This window comes from Pinus tabuliformis, chromosome 2_2 (assembly GCF_031772625.1).
Source record: "Pinus tabuliformis cultivar Carrire ecotype Pingquan chromosome 2_2, CPIR1, whole genome shotgun sequence".
In the NCBI taxonomy this organism is placed as follows: Eukaryota; Viridiplantae; Streptophyta; class Pinopsida; order Pinales; family Pinaceae; genus Pinus; species Pinus tabuliformis.
The window spans coordinates 712,707,647-712,728,568 of record NC_142300.1 but is presented as its reverse complement, the minus strand read 5'-3'; the positions used below and the strand labels follow the sequence as shown (position 1 = coordinate 712,728,568).

Here is a 20,922-nt window from a genome sequence, read left to right as displayed (position 1 = left end):
AGTCAGTGTAATTGGTGCCAAAGGATGGGAAGGCCTACTCCAAGAGGTGAAATGCCTCAGCATCCTCAAGTGACATTCAAGCCATTTGATAAGTGGGGCATGGACTTCATTAGGCCTATTTACCCTCCTTCCAAGCAAAACCAGTACATCATTGTATGCACTGACTATTTGACTAAGTGGGCTGAAACCAAGGCAATTACGGTAGCAACAGAGGAAAAGGTGGTTGAGTTCCTAAGGGAGAATGTATTCTACAAATTTTGGTACCCTAGAGAGCTGGTCACAGACCAAGGCAGCCAGTTTACCTCCAACATGATTGAAGAATTGCTTAGCCAGCACAAGATCAAGCATAGAACCTCCACTCCCTATCATCAACAAGCTAATGGGCAAGTGGAGGTGACCAACAAAGCGCTGGAGGTCATCTTGACCAAAGTGGTAAGCAACAGCAGGAAAGATTAGGCAGATAGACTAGTTTAGGCCACTTGGGCCTATATCACCACCTGGAAGACCACCATTGGATTCACACCCTACGAGCTGGTCTATGGGAAAAAGGCCTTGCTTTCCATTGAATTTGAGTATAACACATTAAGGATGGCAGCCCAACTAGATCTAGATCTCAGTAGTGCACAAAAAGAGAGATTTCTCTAGTTGATTGGTTTGGATGAGTTCACAATGTAGGCCCTCCTACATACAAAGGTAATTCAACTGTAGAGGAAGATCTGACATGATAAGAACATCAAGGAAAAGCAATTCCAAGAAGATGATTGGGCTTTGTTATATGTTTCTAGGTATAAAGACTTCAAGGGAAAGTTAAGGACAAGATGGCTAGGACTTTATGTTGTAGAAAGATGCCATGATAATGGTTCAGTATAGGATAGAACCATAGATGAAGAGGCCATTCCTTTACTTGTTAAGGGAAACCGATTGAAAATCTACAAGAGACCTTTGTCAAGAAAAGAGTTCATTGATGATAGCAATAAAACAGTGATGATAGTGGAGCAAGTTTTAGCTCCTACCTCATCAAATCATTAAGATAAAAAAAGAAAAAGAAAAAAAAATAAGGGCTCAGGTGAAAACCTCCATGAGGCGCTTGAGTCCCACTATTGCGTTGAAAACCTCTTGGGGTGGCCCAATAGTGTCAATATAAAAAAAAAAAGAGAAAAAAATGAGAATAAAAATATACTTGGGTGAAAACCTCTCTTGAGGTGCCTAGGGAAAACAACTAGGATGAAAACCTCTCAAAGGCAGCCTAGTTGTTTTCAAAAAAAAAGAAGAAAAAGAAAAGAAAAGAGAAAAATCATGAAAATTTCTATTTTTGTAGGTCAGCAAGAAGGACGATCAGAGAGCAAAGGAGGATCACCAAGAGACCTATTTCACTCACATTTCATTTTTCCGCTATTTTTCATTCATCACTCTACCATTTCTCTCATTTGTTTCCACTACTTTCCTTCAGTTTACAAGGGGACTATGTTTTCTATAGGATACCCTGTAAACCTACAGGATCCCTTGAAAACCTATAGGATGATCCTATAGGAATCACAGTGACCCATAAATCCTACAGGAAGTAACCCTAAAGAAAAAATGACCTGCTATGTCAATGAAATAGCACACCCTTCATCATCATTCCATCACCATACCTTACTCACCATTATTCCATCACCCCTGCATTCACCCTTAAAAAAAAATTAGTTTCAAATTTTTTTTGATAGTCTTCGAAAATAAGGGAAACAAGGAGCAATAAAGAGCATCACCTGAGTATTCCTCATTCTCCACACTCCTAGTCTCTCTCTCCATCCATGTCACCATCCTCATAACCCTAGAAAAGTGTATGATTAAGAGTTCTGAGGGAGAAGCAACTATAGGGCATCCTGTAGCAGCCTATCCCACAGAATACAAATCATAATAGCAACATGCCTCCATCATAATGATCCAAGGGTATAAGGAGCTCCAAAGTAGTAGTAGCATCACCACCTTCAACAAAAGGTACCTGCAAAAATAAAGGGATCATCAGAAAGCAACAAGAAGGGAAGAAGAATAACATGCAGCCAATACACATAGCAAGCACCTCTGGTCTTAAACAACTGCAGCAAGGTATTGACACCATAGGTAAGTATCTCACTCGCTCTCTCATATGTATCATGTAGTCAAAAAAATGTAAAGGTTATGAGTAAGTCGGTTTATAAGCAAAAAGGTGGTCAGTTAACTTTTCCACCTTCACTAGTCAACAAAGACAAAATGGGGTGTTCTATCACACGTGGCAGTAGTTAACTCAAAAACAGAGAAGGAGAAGGACAATAGCAATTAAAGCTACAGATGCATAGGGTGGGAATTGATTATGAGGAGTGGGGAGTGATGAGGTGGTAGTGGGGACCAATAGTCCAAAAATGGAAACGTAGCTCTCCTGCTAGCACACCACCTCACCCCAAATGACCATAAGAGGAAATAATCATTGTCCCCATGCATTCATGCATTCACTTCCTCGAGGCTCACTCTCACAAGTCACTTTCATAACTAAGAAACCTACTGAAAGAAAAACTCCATCGTTTTACTGCACACAATTCCTACAGGATACACAAAGATAGTCTACAAGATAGGTCGAGAGGAGTTTCAGAGGGGAAATCTCGGGGGTTGACCACAACAAACATTATGAAGAGGTAGGCTCTGTAATTACATTCCTCTTTACAAGTAAATTGATAAAAAAATCCTCTAGTTTGAGTGAAATTGTTAGCTGTGCAAGAGAATTGTCCACATAGTCATCTTAGCTTTTTACTTCTGCATTGTATCAACCATCTCATCTCCTCAAAACCTCACCAACCAAGAGGATAGGAGGGTTTAATAAAAGGGAGCCCACAAACACTGTGAGAATCCAACAACACCCTTAGGTACTAGAAATATTCACAAGGAATAATTGGATGAGGTTTTTCAAAAGATTCAGGGGGTATGATGATGAGGTGTCTCGAGATTTTGCTCTCTCCTTCATTCCACTCACGAGAGTCCATGCCACTATTGTGGTAGGAGGCCTCTCCATAGAACTCACCCCTAAACTCATCAGCAGAGTTACCACACTTCTCCTAGGAATACCATGGAGGAAGGAAGACAAAGGAGATAGCCAGGTTTCCAAAAGGAAATTCTTTCTAGAAGGTAAGGAAACCACTGAGGACAAAAATGGAGTAAGGAGAGCAAGTCTGCCATATCCCTGGAATGAGGTAAGCTACCAACTGATCAAATACATTTCATGTGAGGGTAGGTATAGTGTGGTCTATGGCTATCATTTTAGGCTTCTTGAAGAATTGAGATTTGGAGCATAAACACCCCCTCACCATAGGCCTAGCATACCATACTTCATGCTGCAATCACTAATAGACTCAAGAATGAAAGTGCAAGAGCGAAATTCCCAACAGTTGGCCCACCATGGGTTAATTAGAAATCTTATAGAAGATTCCCTCCAAAACCTCAAAATTCCTATAACATGGTACGTTTTCAGAGACATGCAGGCAGAGGAAGACATCAAAGCTCTCACATATGATGTTAGTCCTACTGTCAGTGATGAGAAGGAGGAATAGACTGAAGCAGAGGAAGAAGAGGTAGAGTAGGAAGAAGAAGAAACAGAAGGAGATGAAGATGAGATGGATGAAGAAGGAGATGAAACAGAAGAAAATAAGGAAGATGAAGAAGAAGAGGAGAAAGAGAAGGAGGATGATGAAGAAACAGAGGAGGATGTTAAGGAGGAAACTGATAAATATGTTGAGGATCTACAAGAGGAAGAAGAAAGGAAGGACATAAGTGAAGAAATCAATGGAAAATAGGTGACATAAAACAAGGATGAGTCACTTAGGGTGTCTCAAGAACCCACTGAAAGAGAGGTAGCAGCTACCCTCACTGCTCTTACTACCCACATCAAGCAAAAAGGAAAAATATAGAGGCAAACCCCCTTATATTTCAGGACAAGTAAAAGCACAAGAATAAGGCAGGGGAAACCCCAAACACCAACCAAAATTCCCCTTGTGATTGAAGAGTCCCCTAAAAGAAAGGAGAAAATGCCTTGCCCTCAGTCTTCTATCACCTATGTGAGAAGGCCTATGACTAGATTGACCTCCTCCTGGAGAAATGCAATCCTACATGATACACAGTAGAATTTACAGGAATTAGAAGCAGTCCTATAGGATACTGTGCTAAACCTATAGGAGGCACAAAAATTGGAAAGGGAGGTAGGAAAGAAACAAGAGACTAAAGAAGAGGACAGAGTCAAAAGAACCTAGCCCCCAATCTAACTTTGACTCCTACTACATGTTTATTGAAGAAGGCAGGGTCATACCTCAAAAATTTGCTACTCCACTATTATTTGAGCTTAAGAAGGAGAGAGCCAGAACTCACCGATGGATGCAGATCGCCAAATTCAAGGGGGTGGAAGACATTGGGCACATGGAGGAGAAGCTTAAGGAGATGGGTAGAGAGCTAAGTACTCTGAGAGATAGAGAGGCCATAATGAAAAATCAACTAGAGACAGAAAATGCAGGGTTGAGAGGAAAACTACAAGAAAGAGAGAATCAATTGGCATGTATGGCCAATCTCTCTTTGGAAGAAATAAAGTGTAGGATGTCACCTAAATCTTATGCCCTATACCTCAAGGAACAGTGGTTGTAGTTCCAGATCAAGACCCTAGCACAGAGAGGCACCATGCCATTTTAGGACTATAGGCAGCTCATTGATCTTTGTGATCATAGCACACTAGAAGATAGGGCCAAGATGGCTGAGTTTTATTTGCACAACATGGAATTAACAGACATGAAAGTATGGGACCCTAATGCCAATCTAGGAGATTTACAGTTGATGGCTTTGGCATCATGGATGAACCATGAGGAGTCGAGGGCTGCAATGATGAAGAAGATATTGGCAAGAGAGAAAACTGAACCTCTTATGATCAAAGCTGAACAGTCAGACCCCATGGCCCTCATCAGTACCCATAATTTAATTGAAAATTATCCTCAGCTTGCACCTAGATATCTTGCTATCCAAGAGCAAGCAATTTCACATTTTGAGGACATGTTCAGGCTATTAGGGGATGATAACATACATACTTGCCTAAGGAGATGGAACACATTGCCATACAACTTAAAGATAAGAGAGTACCATTCTCCTCAAAGATTGAGAGAAGCATTAAACAAGACATCCATGTACAAGAAATCTATGTAAAGGCTGAAAGTCAATTGGATTGGCCTGAAACTCAGTCCACCACTACTCTTAGGAATGTTAGAAGGAAGGAAGGAAGAAGAAGAAAGGAGACAGTGGGAGGAGGTAGAAAGGAAAGCAGGCTTCTATGAACACGAAGAGGAAACCATAATAGAGGCATGGAATGTCAGGGATTTCACTAGAGCTATGAAGGATATGGATATTGATTGAGTTGCTCAGAGGATGAGCAACACTTTTAGTAGGGTGGTGATGATGAGCCTCATCATTGGGTAATTATATGGGCCTTAAATGACCTCCTAGCTTAGTTAAACCAACTTTTCTCACAACTTATTACATGTTTTTGATTACATTTTGTTTATGAGATGAGTTAGAATTGGATTTTATGCCTAGTGGACTAATATGCATTGAATGTAGGATTAAAGGAGAAAATCAAGGAATTTTTACAAATACTAAGGTTAAAACTCAAATGGGACAAGGGAGAGGGATTGTAGGAGGTAAATCCTCCTCATTTACTTATCCACCATTCGAATATTCCTCCATCCATCACACCAGCTTGGAGTGCAAGCAACCAAGCCATGAGGATTAGAAGGTAGCCGAGCAAGTGAGAGATAAAGAGCTAGTTTATTTCGAGTTCGGGAGCCGGGCCTCCCTGATTTTTAAGGAAGTCGTTGGGGATTTTAGTTGTATAAGTAGAGAGGCCTAGAGCTCCATTAGGATTCGGATTTTGGTTGTAAAACTCTAAGCTATTTTCGAGCTCCAGACTTGTGAAAGTTTTATTGATGTAATTTTATGTTTTGGTATAAGAACGAGTTTTGTTTTGAGCCAGCACTAAGTTAACTTAGAGGGCTAAATCTCTTGGGTTAGGGCCCAACCCTAGCATCCAAGGCTCCTCTTTCTGTATATGTATGTTTAGTGTAGTTTCATAGCTTCATTTTTAATTTGTTTTTAGATGCATTTCCATTGCAAGTAGTGTAGATTGGCTTGGTTGTTTATTAGTTTTCTTCCATTTGTGCATTACTTCAGTAGCAAGTTAGTAGGGATAAAAGGATCACCATAAGGTTTTCAACAGGTGTCTCGGCCTCACTTCCTCCCTCTGGGATCATGACTTGAGTAAGGGACCCTTAAGTAGCCCCCAAAACACAGATTTCTATTTCTTTTATAAGATTTGGAGTTTGTTGTCTTTTAATTAGTAATTGGTTAGTTTTTCAAGGTAGGACTCCATTGTCATATTTTTCATCTTAATTTTTGCAGTAGATCTCATCCATGCTTTCATTCCTTTCAACAACTTTCCTCATGCATAATGTAGGCAGTTAGTTCATTAATTCTGCTTTTCTAGTTTATGAGAATGTTTCCTGTTTACATAGTTTTTTGGAAAATAGACATGTTTTATGCAGAGCATGTGCTTCAGGAGGATACAAAGACTTGATAACCAGTAGCCACCTTCAACTCCATCCACCATAGCCATCCCTTGTTTTCACCATCACCTTCACTAGTTTTCATCATTTTTTCATAGAAATTCTTCCAAGCACATTGAGCGAATCCAACCATCCCCTGTGTTTGGTGTTGACTTCTAAGTGATCCTATACCTTCTCCCACTCCATTCCACCCATCAACCACCTTTCCTAAGCCTTCCATCACCTCCAACACCTCACATTTTTCTCTCGGTTGTATCCTATAGGTTTACAGGGAATCCTGTAGGTTTCTAGTACATCATGTAGGTTTTCCTGAAATGGTCTGTTTTGAGGCCGAATTGAGGGAAAGCCTCTAGGAAGTGAACAAAAGCCTCCCAAAAGTCTCCCACACCATCCAACCATATCCTAACCCTTCTAGCCATCCTGAAACATCCTTAATTCACCTGCCACATCACCAAAAGAAATTAATTTGCATACTTGATTTTGCATGAAAAGACAAAAAAGCAAAAACAGATTTAGTTCATTCTCTTTACTTGCACATTAGTGATGTTCGATGCTTCTTACTTCTATAACTTAGATAGTAGCATTTGGTTCATGTTGATTTATCATTTCTGCAAAGCATAGTTTCTTAGCAGTTAATTAGGAAATGGTATGATTTAGCATTGAATTTCGGTCTTCTCCATTATTCCAATAGAGTAGATTTCTCTTAGAGTAGATTTACCTTTCTTCCATCAAGAAATCAGGCTTCTTCTGACTCCATAGAAGTCTAGCTTGAAAACCCAATGGTCTCTCGCCAGCTGAATAATGACAATAGGCAGAACCATCACTTTTACTTGTGTATACAACATTGTCACCTCCAAGTTTGTACAAACCTTGGGTTGATAAAGTAAAGCTGGTAGCCCAGGGGTTACAACATTATTGCTGCAATACTGACACTCATCAAATACACTACCTTCACAAGGCATATCCTCAATAGCCACGTCCTCTTTTCTCTTGACTTTCTTGTGACGTACAATAATATCCACTGTGAATGTTACAATGATAATAAAAAATTCGGCTAGTGTAATTCCCAAGATAACGCTCACGATATTTTTGTTTGAATGGGAAGGAATACATTCCCCCTTGTGCATACATAGGTGAGGGATCCCATAGTATCTGCAACACAACATAATAATAGATTTTCCATGAACATTGGTTGGAGCCTAAGATTAATCATTATGTCAAGGCGATTTTTATTAATTTCTGCAGTTTTTCTAGTATAAAATATCAAAGGAAATTTTCAACTTCAAAACCCGTCAATGGGATGAATTTTGAACTGGGAAAGTAAGAAATACGGTTACCTAAGTTTTAAAGAAGGATTGAGTTGAAGTTACTTAGGAATTACACCACTAAAATTATTGTTCTCTATAAATCTATTACAATGAGAAACCATTAGTTTTTTCATAATTATTTCCTCTTTCTCTAAAATGATGATAAATCTTCGTTGAGCAGAGAGGTTTATTCTACAACCCAATATGAGGGGATGTGTAAGTTTGTCCATCCTTCCATTGAATTAGAACGTTTCCTTTAAAATAAAGTAAAAAATTATACTCTAAATAGAAAAATAATGTTGCCTATAATAAATAAAAATGAATATGTTATAACTTAATTAGAAAAATATTGTCGGCTATAATAAAAAAAATGAATATGTTATAAAATTATTAGAAGTAAAAAAAATGTTTGAGGAAGATGCTTAAACCCTAACATTTAAATAAACTATTTGAAAATATATGTTAACTAATTTATGTTGATATCAACTTAATATATATCTATATATAGAAAAAAACATTGTTAAAATAAATTATTTTAATGTTGCATATAAAAGAATATTGAATGTGGGTTGTCAATAAAATATTTTAATAAAAATTAATATTGATATATACTTAAAAATATATTAATAATAAAAAAAACCATTTTAATTTTCCATTAATAAGTTTTTATGGTTAAAACATTTATTTGGTCTTATATATACTCTATATAGCATTTTAAAATATAGTTTAAACAATGAAAAATTACACATTGTATTTTGCAGTCTAAAGAATTTTACATCTAAATAAATTTGATTTTTTCAGCTCATGTTAGATCAGTACTAAGATAAATCTATGGTGGTTTAGTGAAAATTCAAATAAACTCACAAACTCTTCAACATGGTTAAATTGGAGAAATCGGGTAAAGGTATGATCAAACTATTATTGTTAAGTGACGTATTAATTTCAAGGCGAATGTATCAACGCCATTTTCAATATAATATTCAAAGAAAAATAATGTTCCATTCATACGTGATGGCATGGAAGGTGAAATATTTTTAGCCACCAATATATTTAGCGCTAGATTGACCATATCACCATGCCTAATATTATGCATTCTGCAACTTTTGACTACTTTGACGGGATTTAATGTGATGGGTTACGACAGGGGTAAGTGAGAAAATCATAAATCTTCTTACACATTAACGTACAATATGCTCAGGCATCGGTCCTAAGAGATTCCATCTTGACAAATTGTTGACAAAATAGGGTCATGGTAAGCTTTTATAAGTATCATCAATTTTACAATTTTTGCTACAAGTAGTGAAGTGTAAAAAATTAAACTTGCATTTCGAGATTCTTATTGCCAAAGAACTGTTATCACACTCAATTCCTTTCCACAATATCAAATAGCAAGGATAAAAAATCCAATGTTTTATGGCGAACCTGATTTTGATAGCCTAAAGAGCTTAAACTGCAATTTAAGAAATTCATAGTTATACATTGACTAATGACATCAATAATCATAAAGTTTAGTGAGGGTACTTACTATCTTGGGGATAGGTTTCTGGTTGCGTATCAATTATGAAGTAATACTCATAAGTGTGGATTATAAGAGCACGAGTGGAGCCAGGAGCCTTAACCATATGAAATTCAAAGGTCCCTGCACTACTACACGAAGGGTATTTTTTTAAGACATTTTTTTTGGAAAAATAAATTTTGTCTTAAAAAGTCACTTTTTATTTTAGTTATTTTATATTAAAATTTAATATCGATTGAATTATTTTAAATATAAAATTTAAGAAAAAATAATTTGAGATAAAAATATTTTAAGACAACTTATATTTAAGACAAAAACAGTTTGAGACAAAAATATTTTAAGACAAAACTTTATACTTAAGACAAAAATAGTTTGAGATAAAAATATTTTGAGATCAAAATTTATATTTAAGACAAAAATAGTTTGAGACAAAAATATTTTAAGACAACTTTATATTTAACACAAAAATAGTTTGAGACAAAAATATTTTAAGAGAAAAACTTTATATTTAAGACAATGGCCACTTAAGGCAATGAAAATTAAGATGAAACCCATTTAAGACAGTTAACAGTTAAGACAAAACCATATCAATTTTAGACAATATTATCTAACACCGGCAAAATTAACTCTGATATTGCACCATAAGTCCTCTAGCTTGCAGATTACTACTGTCTTGCGGCTATACCAAAGATACTATTTCACTTACCATTAACCTTATCTTATATAGAGACAACCATTCGTTTTGTGGGTGTGGCTGACTCTGAATAACGTGACAACTTTTCCTGGTAAGATTTCTCAGACATCAATTCCTCTTTCACTTGCCATTAACATTATCTTATATAAAGACAACCATTTGTTGGGATCTTCGTTCTGTGGGTGTCGCTGACTCTGAATAACGCGACAACTTTTCCTGGCAAGATTTCTCAGACATCCTGGCAAGATTTCTGAGACATCAATTCCTTGTTTGTCCCTTTGATCTCTGATACGATCAGAGACAAATTGTTTGTCATTGCATTCAGGAAGTTTGCATAGAAATTCCATGAGTGGATAGGGGATAGTTATATTTTATTTTTTGAAAAAATATATTTAAACCACATGAAATTTAATCATATTAATTTCTCTCTTTTATATTATATTTTTCTTTTTTCATTTATCCTTTTTAATTAAATATAAAATTAGAATATGCTAATTATATTTTTTTAAATTAATTATAAAATTAAAGTATAACATTTTGAAAAGTTAGAATATTTTCAAGTATTTACGTTAATGTATATTTACTTGAAAATTATATTAAAAAATACATAAAAGTAAGAAATTAAAGATAATTTGATTTCAAAACAATTACAATATACATACCACATTCTAAAAATACAATAAATAAATAAATATATATTTTTTCATTTTTTCATTGGCTTAACTTGTGGGGATTTGAATTTTGAATCTCTTGCTTCTACATAATAGTTCATAACAAGCTGTTTGTCAATTGGGTTACACTCCATGAGTTTTTTTTTTTTTTTTTTAATATGTGAAAATTTGTAAATTACTTCAACTAAAAGGTTGATATAAATTTGCAAGAAATTAGATACAATATACCCATAAAAAAATTAAATATTTTCTCAATTCTTATATATATATATATATATATATATATATATATATATATATATTATAACTATACATAAAGAAATCCAAACAAATTAAAATACAAATTCATCAATATATGCATTTTAAACCTTCATTTTTTTTTTCTAAATGGAAAGTGAGAAATATGATTCTTGCATAAGTCTTACACTCACATCTCAATTTTCTTTTCACTATTGAACAAATATATCAAAGAGATAAGTAAAAATAATTTAATTATTTCTTAGATAATATTTTAGTATTTAAATTTTTTCTTATTGTAAAAAATGTTCTACTAATATTGTAAAATAAATATAAAAAATGCAGGTTAGTATTTTCTTATATTAATTTATTGTTAGGTCTTAAGATTTTGGTAAAGATTTTCATGTAGTAATTAGAAAACCATGAATACATTATCAAGAAACTAAGTAATATTAGTAATTGAATACCTCTAGCATAAACTTTAATTTAACCTAAAAAGCAATTGTCATGCCCCTATAGTCAACCACATCAGAGGTCAACTTAGCACACAAAAATGGCCCATCACTATAGGTTTGTGGAACATTGTGACTCATTTCTTCTAATCAATTTTCTCAATCTGAAACTACGTGATTCCATACTACACCTTATTTTTTATATTTCATGATTATTAAAATTCATAAGTTTAACACTTATTGAAGTATGTAGATTGTCACACACCCCCCTTCTACTTTTATTAAGGCATTGTGAAACATTTTTTTTTTCCTAGTTTATATGTCATTACTACGAATAATGCAACGATCAAATGCAATAGAATTAATGATGATTGGTTCTCACGTTACTACTAGAGTCCACTATCTCTGTCCATAGATTATATATTCTTCTCCTATGCTCTATAGTTTCAATGTTGTATGACGAGTTAATCCACCACCTTTCCAACTATAGTGAGCACATATGCTTCTTTACCTTTGTTTTATTTCCCAAGGTAGTCCTTGACATAGGAGTATTATCCTAACTAGGTAGTTATCACCCTAGGTTCCCTAACCCCATGGCATATACCCTACCACATGTTTATTTTACCTATGCATCAATATCAATAGGAGCATCGAAAATGGTTTGAGAACTTATGTATGGTAATAGGTATGAATAATGTTTCGACCCGAGAGTCATATTTTTTTACCCATTATTTACTATTGATGTAATGCAACATTAATGGTTATAAAGGTTAGTACACCCAACATATTGGGGAATCAATCCCCTCGTTCCAACTTGATAGGCACCTTGGGTTAAGCGCACGGTGGGGATGGAATGACGAAATCCAACGATGGAGGCTTATCCATTGAACCCTACTTGCATTCCTCTTTCATTTTCCCTTAGAATTTTGTAGGTTCATCTCTGCTCTATCCTATGCTCCGTTACGCCCAGGAAAATTGATAGAGGCCCTACATTCTTGGAAAACCATTGTCCTTTGCTAAATAGTGCATTTCTAGCCCATTTTTCTTGTCGGCTGGTTTTTCTCCTGGGTTAAGGTCTGAGCATCATTCTCTCAACTTTGGTTCCAGCCAGTTGAAGGATGGTAGCTAGACCATAGTTTGGTTCATGACATAAAATCATTTCCACCCCATCCAAGTAATGTGTTCCGAACTAGATAGTAATGGTTTGATGTATTCTTCAATTGCAACTTTTCTTTCACTGGGGTTTACTCTGTTCGTTCCACTAAATATTTTTATGTGAAATTATGTATGCGCCAACCCTCAAGTTAAGGCAAAGGAGCTCACAAAGGCTATTTTCAGTGCACTATGTGTCTTATATCTGATTTATCACCGAAGCATATAGTTGCAACCTCAGTGACTTAGGTAAGTTGAACCATCACTTCCCTTTTATCAATTTGCAGAGAAGGATTTTTTCCTCTCCCATTTTCTTTTGGAAATTCGTTGGGATGTTGGTTTAATGGCCACTTACTCTCTGTTGTTTCTTTTTCCCTAATTATAGGTTTCCATTTCTTTTTTTTTTACCAGGCTTGAGGGCTTGTGTACTCAGTTCCAAGTTTAGAGGAACAGAGGGTCGTCGATTTTTGTTGGGTTCTTCCATTGGTTACCATATGCTGCGCCCACTTTGGGTAATGATATACTCTTTTCCTTTTACAATTTTCCCTAGTTTCTATCAAGATCTATACCATTATAGGGTTATCCTATGCTTAATACTCGAGGTATAATGACACTAATCCACTCTTCCCATTTTTTGTTCCCTTGTATGCTGGAAAAGAGAAACCTTTGTAGTATCCTATTATCACTTCTACGCTCGCCTGCAGAGAATTTACGACTATCGGGGTTTTAGTAATTGGGAATATACTTCACTGTTCGTTCTCCTTTACTTCTCAGGTTCTTGCTCTTCATTCTAGTTACATATATGACTTATAACTAATTTCTCCTAGGTTTTACTATGCATGGTGTTTTCATTCCAAGTCTAATATTCGTTCTTGTTGCAGCAAGAAAATGAGGGAGAAACTACTTCAATTGCAAACCATAAGGTAATCTTGATTGTTAGATTTATGGAAATCTCAGAAACCCTTTACTAGTGTATCCTGTTATTGTTCCCAACTATGCACTAAATAGTGATTTCCATGATTGTTTTGCACAGGTACACTCATGACCATTCTTTTCCATTCTTGTCCAATAGAGGAATAGTGACAATGACGACTAAGAATGCATATGATTTCTCAGGTCGGTGGATTTTTCCCTTTCTTCATACAAGTTACCAAATAACACACTTGGTCCTATTCGGTAGAGGCATTAATGGAATCATTTTCATGCTTCTAGGTTCTCTTGATTTTCTCTTTTTCTTCTAGAATGGTCTAGTTTAGATCATCTATACCGTGTTCTACAGGGTGTTCCCTCAATGGATATTCTATCTACTAAATCTTGTGTTTTTGGGATTACTTGAATGAAGATACTAGAGTTAATTTGTAATTTGAGAAATCAACTCAAGATCTTACCTTATGGCTTTCTAGCTAGACATTTATTTTTTTATTTTTATTTTCATTGATAGTTATGTACACTACAAGTTTATATATAATTTCAATGTCATGTAGGCCTTTGTTTGATACTGTGTTTACATGCAATTGTATACAATAGAATTATAGTGTTCTGTGGTTCCACTCCCATTTATAATATACTGAACCAAGAATATTGTTTGGTAATGAGTTGTAGATTTCTATGTATTTATTCTCTTACACTGAAACAAGCACTATTGTAGTTTCTTAATTATATGAACTCATAAACATGTCTGTATTTTTTTTCCTATTCATTGGATTAATTAATGTGTCGCTCTGAGTTTAACCAATTTGTAGAAATCGATTATTAAGTCCGCATACCTCTGTTCAAAGCTTGTTAATACACTAGGTGTATTCATAATAAATGTATTTATTAGTCCAAGGACTAAAAGTGCACTAATTCTTCCACATTTCCCATTTTATGTGCATGTTATAAGTTGAAAGTTCTCATTTTTCGCATATCTTCCTATTCTATGTGTTACTAATCAATAATATGATCTTACCCAGATCCCGCTATCTGTGATGCAATTCTGTTTCTTTTTAACCCACATAACTTCAATTTCTACATTGTAATGATTATCTTCTTGCATAAGAGATTTTCTATTTTATTCTTTAGTTTCCTACAAGTTCTTACCCTTCTTTTCAAGTCACAGTTTGTCTTGATTGAGTTTCGCTAAATTTTAAAAACAAATAGAAGAGGTCCGAGCTCCAAATATTCCGCGTGTAATTTTTTTTCACCCCACAAAATCAATTACCACTAAGTTTACCTTTGCACAGTTTTTATGGAGAGAGAAAATTATAATTTTGTCACTGCATAACATAACAATAATTCTAGCTGTAATTATAATATCACTAGAACAATATGCAAGTAAGAACAATGCAATGTTACTTGTCATCATACTAGTTACTCCTACCTCTATAGCTAGTCCAATTATCAATCTCAGTTACATATTCTAACATATGCTCTCTTTGCACCTACTGGCTAATGTCTGAATCCTCTCTTGCACTATACAGGGATATCAAATAAATATGGAGTTGCCATATCCTACAGTCATTTTGACCACATAAATGTACAAAATCATAACTCTAGTACAACAAATTTTAAGCACTAATTTTAGGAGACATTTTCAAAATGAAAATATATTTATTTATTTACCAACAGAATTAAGCACACAAAATTTCTAACCAGAATAAGGAAGAATCACTGAATGAGTACACTGTTCCACCCAACCATGAACTGACCACCAGTTCCCCCCGAGTAGAGACCAATTTCCAATTAGATCCCTCAGATCTTCTATTTTCCCTTCATCCTCCCAATAGGTATATTTCTACCTTTTCTTCCATTAGATTTTTCTATTAGTGGCATCCCACTTTTATGGAAAGCTTTTTGCTACTAAAGCCTGCATTTATCTAAAGCAGTTCTTTATGTTTCCATATAGTTAGAATCTTTCTCTAGCTAGAATATTTAATGGATCTTTTTCTCCCATCCATTAAATCTTCACATATTGGAAACATTTGTTTCCCATGGAATATTTGTCTCAATCTTACCTAAGATTGAGATTGGTAATTATCTCTTTACTCAAGTGTCTCATTCAAGTAATTTCCATTCCAATTTATTTATAATAAAATTTACTTATTTCATAACCACTTGTATCCAAGTTATGGAAATACCATTCCAACCAATCATAGTTTGATCAATACTATTTGTTTCAAAAATAAACAATACTAATTATTACCAAAAGATGAGTCATATCATATCTTTCCCCCCTTTTAGCTACACTGTCCTCGGTGTTTAATTCCTAGTTTCTTCTTTTTGGAATAATGGTAGATGGTTCTTTTGAATCTTGTCTTCCTGTTCCTAGGTAGCCTCCTCCAGAGTAAAGTGCTTCCATTTCACTTCAACCTGAATGACGGCTCGATTTTAGAGCTAGATCTCTTCCCTGTCCAGAATACAAAGAGGTTCTGCAAGGAATTCACCTTCAGGTTCCACTTGTGGCATTTTCCAATCAATAATGTGAACTATCATGTATATATTTCTTAATTAAGGAGACATGAAAGACATTATGAAATTTAATGTGTCTAGGTAATGCTAATTGACAAGGTAATGGTCTAACACAATCCAAAATTTCAAATGGTCGATGTTAGGTCCCTATACCAATAGGAGTCATAATTTTGAATGACTAAGGTTAAGCCTTGTAATATTGTACATACCTTTGCTTTCTGCAAATGTTTTCCATATTATAAAAATTAAAAAATGTAAAGAGGGTATGTCCTGAAAAATAAATCAAAGGACAAAAGAATAAAAAAAGGTCCAAAAAATTAAAATATATGAACCCCAAAAGACAAAAAGAGACCATGAAGAGAGCAAGTCAAAATGCCACTACTATTTACTTTTATGCATAATAAAAGATTGTGTGCAGCTTGTTACTCATGCCACAATCCATGATATTCAAAATGTTTAAAATTGGATATTTCATGTTTTAAATTTTATGTTTATAGTTAGAGAATAAAATCTGACCAAACAGTGTAATCTTGGCAGATCATTAGATAAGTAGAGTGAATAAAAGGAGCTCATCAGTTTAATTTGAGCCCTTGGATGATATAAGGTTAGAATTAGATAGTTTACTTTGTAAAGAAAAGAAAAAGATTGATAAGGGTTTGCTAGCCTAAATGCACCCTAATAAAGTGAAGAAAAAATGGTAGGATGAGCAAGTGGGTAAGTAGTAGAAAGGTTGCAGAAATATCATGTGATTACATAAAAGCACTTATGTCATTGTTTTAAATGCATGTTTTTAATATGCATAAGTAGTAAAAAAAACAAAGACAATGGTTCACAATATGATTTATTTAACATCCCTTCATTCATTTCACCCCTTCACTTCACTAATTCCCCATAAATAAGTTTTAGTACTTAAATCCTACAAGCTAAAAAGGCTCAGAGCATTTCTCTGACTTTTAGAGGGACCAGACCCTCGGCTTAATGACTTAGGGGGACAAGTACTAGAACCCCCTTCATAAAAACACATTCCCCCTTCATAAAATTCCATTTCCTCTCATTTCCCTAATAAAACCATCCTTTCCTATGGTGGACACCTTTTTACCTAGGAAAAATGACTCACCCCCATGTAAAACCCTTTCGCACAAAAAACCCACTAAAAGTTTGTATCCTAAGTGTAAATCTAAATGCGCAATCGCATACACTTAACCCCATTTTTCTAAAGAAAACCAACTCCGCCATCATTTTCATATTATCAACTAACTCTATTATATAACCCCCATTAACCCTTTTGCCGTTATATAATTAAAACACTATATAGAATACCCCAACCCCTTAGTTTTAGTAAAAGCTAATATAAACTACCCTTTATCCCGATATAACTTCACTTAATTTACCTAACCCTGGTAAAATTTAAGTTAATCCCACATCGGCCTCACCCGACTACCTAATCCCTCATTAAAGCCTAGCTTGATCACTTAACCTTGGATTAGTCCCTAAACTAATCACGAACCACCATAACTAAATCCCTGGGCCCCCCACCAACCCCCGTCATTTTCCCTCGCGCAACTTCACCTCCCGACTACCATTGATCATCCCTCCCCCACATCCAATGGCACACAACCATATCGGCCATGCCCGATGGCTAGACAATAACTGCCTGATAAAGTGGTTTTCCTCCCGGCCCCCGATGCTACATGTCAAATGATGAATGGCATCAGATGACCCCTCCCAAATACAACCCGCACCACAAAAGCGGTGAGATAGCCCTCTAATACTGCCTCCCTTTCGACCTGATAAACTGCGCATCCACTATTAAATATGAATTTCACACACTTTTCAAATATTTTCCCGTTAAAGATTCAAACCCCAGAAACCTGTATTTTCTCTCCATTTCGCTAGTTTCCCAATGTAAACCTATGAAACCCTCCAATGCCTCTACGATGCGATTTCACCTCCTTTCATGCCTAAAGCACTGCCCTGACCCCTTTTTCCAAGCATTCCCATGCTAGGGAACCATCGAGCACCCTTCCATAGCAGACCAATTTTTTCATAATTATTGTTGTATTTTTCAGGTTATCAGACAAATCAGAGCTTGGATAAACAGTCCTGATACTAGTCAAAGGAACCTGTTTACTCCAAGACTCAACCAAGAAACCTGTTAAAAGCACAAATTCAAATGAAGAAGACCAGTTACACATGTACAGAAGATGAAGACCCTTACAAATAGATCTGAGAAGAAGACAAAGACAGAGCAGTGACAGTTCAAAACAAAGGAGCGAGACCGGAGATGCAGATAAAAGACAAACAGAAAAAACACACTGAAACTTGATCAATATCCACTTCCAATTGCTAAATACACATATAAAATATAAGAATTTACTGTTGAAAAACACAGTAAAAGTCAATTTTAACAGTAAAAGGAACAAATATAGAAAGGATAAAGACAGATCATCAAGGTTAAAGTGTATCAATGACAGAGAGTATCATATGAAAAACACAAGTAAACAAAACCTCCAGCGTAAATGATTCAAACAGCCAAAGCATAAAGAGCTAGAAATAAACCATAACAACCAACAATTCCACAATAAAAGAGATAACATGAATCAGTTCATTAGCTGCTCTATCTTCCTATGAGAAGATATTTTCTATTTCCTAGATTAAATCTCAAATCAATTTGAGATATTTGTAATACGACCTTAGTATAAATAGTTCACAAATTGAAGTATGTAGGGTGGATTCTTAGACATTTCTATAGACTTCTTGATCAAAATACTATAAGCCATTGGAGCATTGACTGAGCCAGCAAGCTGGATTGATGAATAAAGACAAGACATTTCACTGGATTCATGTGTAGTGTGAAGTACAGACAAGTATTTTCTCTTGTTTTGTTATCTTTCTTTAAAAGTTTTTCCACAATATTTAATGTATCTGAAATCTAAATGCTATAATATGTAATGATATCTTAGAATTTGCTTCATTGCACTCTGTTTTAACTATTATGGATTTTAATGTTTTCTGCTAATTATCTAAGTTAAGGAATTCTTGATTGCTCCTTAGTTTAGGTAGTCTCCCTCTGATCTATAACAAAGGATTCTTAATTGCCCTTTGCTCATGATTATCCTTTGATCCTCATTTCAATCCTGGTTTGATAATTCTTAAGTGCTCTCTCACCCTGGTTAAGATCACTTCAACCATCCAGCCCAAAGACCCATGCTTCACTCTACTAGATTGCCCTTTGAATACTCCCTTTAGTGAGTCAATTCCAATTGTGCTGCCCTTCTTTGACTCCATAGCCCAATGGTACAGAGACATCAATCTATCCATATGTTTTAAGGATTCCACCATCCAACCTTCAATAGAAATCATCTGAACTTTAAGAACTAGCCTAAAATCCCAACAAACAAAGCTAAATCGTATAGAGAGAGCCCTATCTAAGTCATTGGTTGGCTAGAGCCTATACTTAAAAGATTGGTTTTCTTGATCAAAATACTATAAGCCATTGGAGCATTGACTGAGCCAGCAAGCTGGATTGATGAATAAAGACAAGACATTTCACTGGATTCATGTGTAGTGCGAAGTACAAACAAGTATTTTCTCTTGTTTTGTTATCTTTCTTTAAAAAAAATTCCACAATATTTAATGTATCTGAAATCTAAATGCTATAATATGTAATGATATCTTAGAATTTGCTTCATTGCACTCTGTTTTAACTATTATGGATTTTAATGTTTTCTGCTAATTATCTTAGTTAAGGAATTCTTGATTGATCCTTAGTTTAGGTAGTATCCCTCTGATCTATAACAAAGGATTCTTAATTGCCCTTTGCTCATGATTATCCTTTGATCCTCATTTCAATCCTAGTTTGATAATTCTTAAGTGCTCTCTCACCCTGGTTAAGATCACTTCAACCATCTAGCCCAAAGACCCGTGCTTCACTCTACTAGCTTGCCCTTTGAATACTCCCTTTAGTGAGTCAATTCCATTTGTGTTGTCCTTCTTTGACTCCATAGCCCAATGGTCCAAAGACATCAATCTATCCGTTTGTTTTAAGGATTCCACCATCCAACCTTCAATAGAAATCATCTGAACTTTAAGAACTAGCCTAAAATCCCAACAAACAAAGCTAAATCATATAGAGAGAGCCCTATCTGAGTCATAGGTTGGCTAGAGCCTATACTTAAAATATTGGTTTGTAGTTACCTCAGTCATTTTCTTTCTTCTTATAACTTCTAGAGAAAATTTTGAGTGATAACATAGTGGTGACTCCACTGGGGACTCCAACAATTCCTCAGACCTAATAAAGCTTTAAAAAATTTCTGATTTTGAATTTTAAGCTTCTTAAAGTCGTTTGTTAGAAGTTATATTGAGAAGTCTTACAAAAACAATTGAAAATTTGAAATTCTGGCTTCTAGGAAGACTCATTTTGCTAGGGCTAATCCAGATCTCAATCCTCCCCTAGTAGTTGATAATCGCAACCTGATTTCAAGAAAATCCAAAGAAGAAGAAAGTTCAGCTAGTCACACACCTTTAGTTAAAGCTAATTCATGTCCTGATGAGTGGTTGTTTTTAGAAGATCTACCATTTGATGAGAAATTTGGTCTATCATTATTTAAAGCAAAGTCTGAAGGTGAAATATATGATATTGTTCTAGACCCTGAGTTCATTGCAGACCTTGAAGTCCAACAAGCCAACAGATCCATTGATGAGTATATTCTGAAATCCCCACAATCATCCATTACCACTACTACCCCTAAGTTGTCCGAACAGATCTCCACTACTTTGAGTTCACCATTGTTCCCTTCGACTTCAGTACCTTTAGAATCCCATTCTACACCACCATTTATACC

General features: G+C 35.2%; 1 long non-coding RNA gene across 1 annotated transcript; it reads left to right on the top strand.

Moving 5' to 3' along the window:
• The first annotated feature begins 13,013 nt into the window (after positions 1-13,013).
• LOC149194660 (uncharacterized) lies at positions 13,014-13,557 on the top strand. Its single transcript, XR_016255101.1, has 3 exons — positions 13,014-13,143; positions 13,290-13,405; positions 13,513-13,557. It is a non-coding gene; the product is annotated as an uncharacterized LOC149194660 (long non-coding RNA).
• Positions 13,558-20,922: the final 7,365 nt, after the last annotated feature.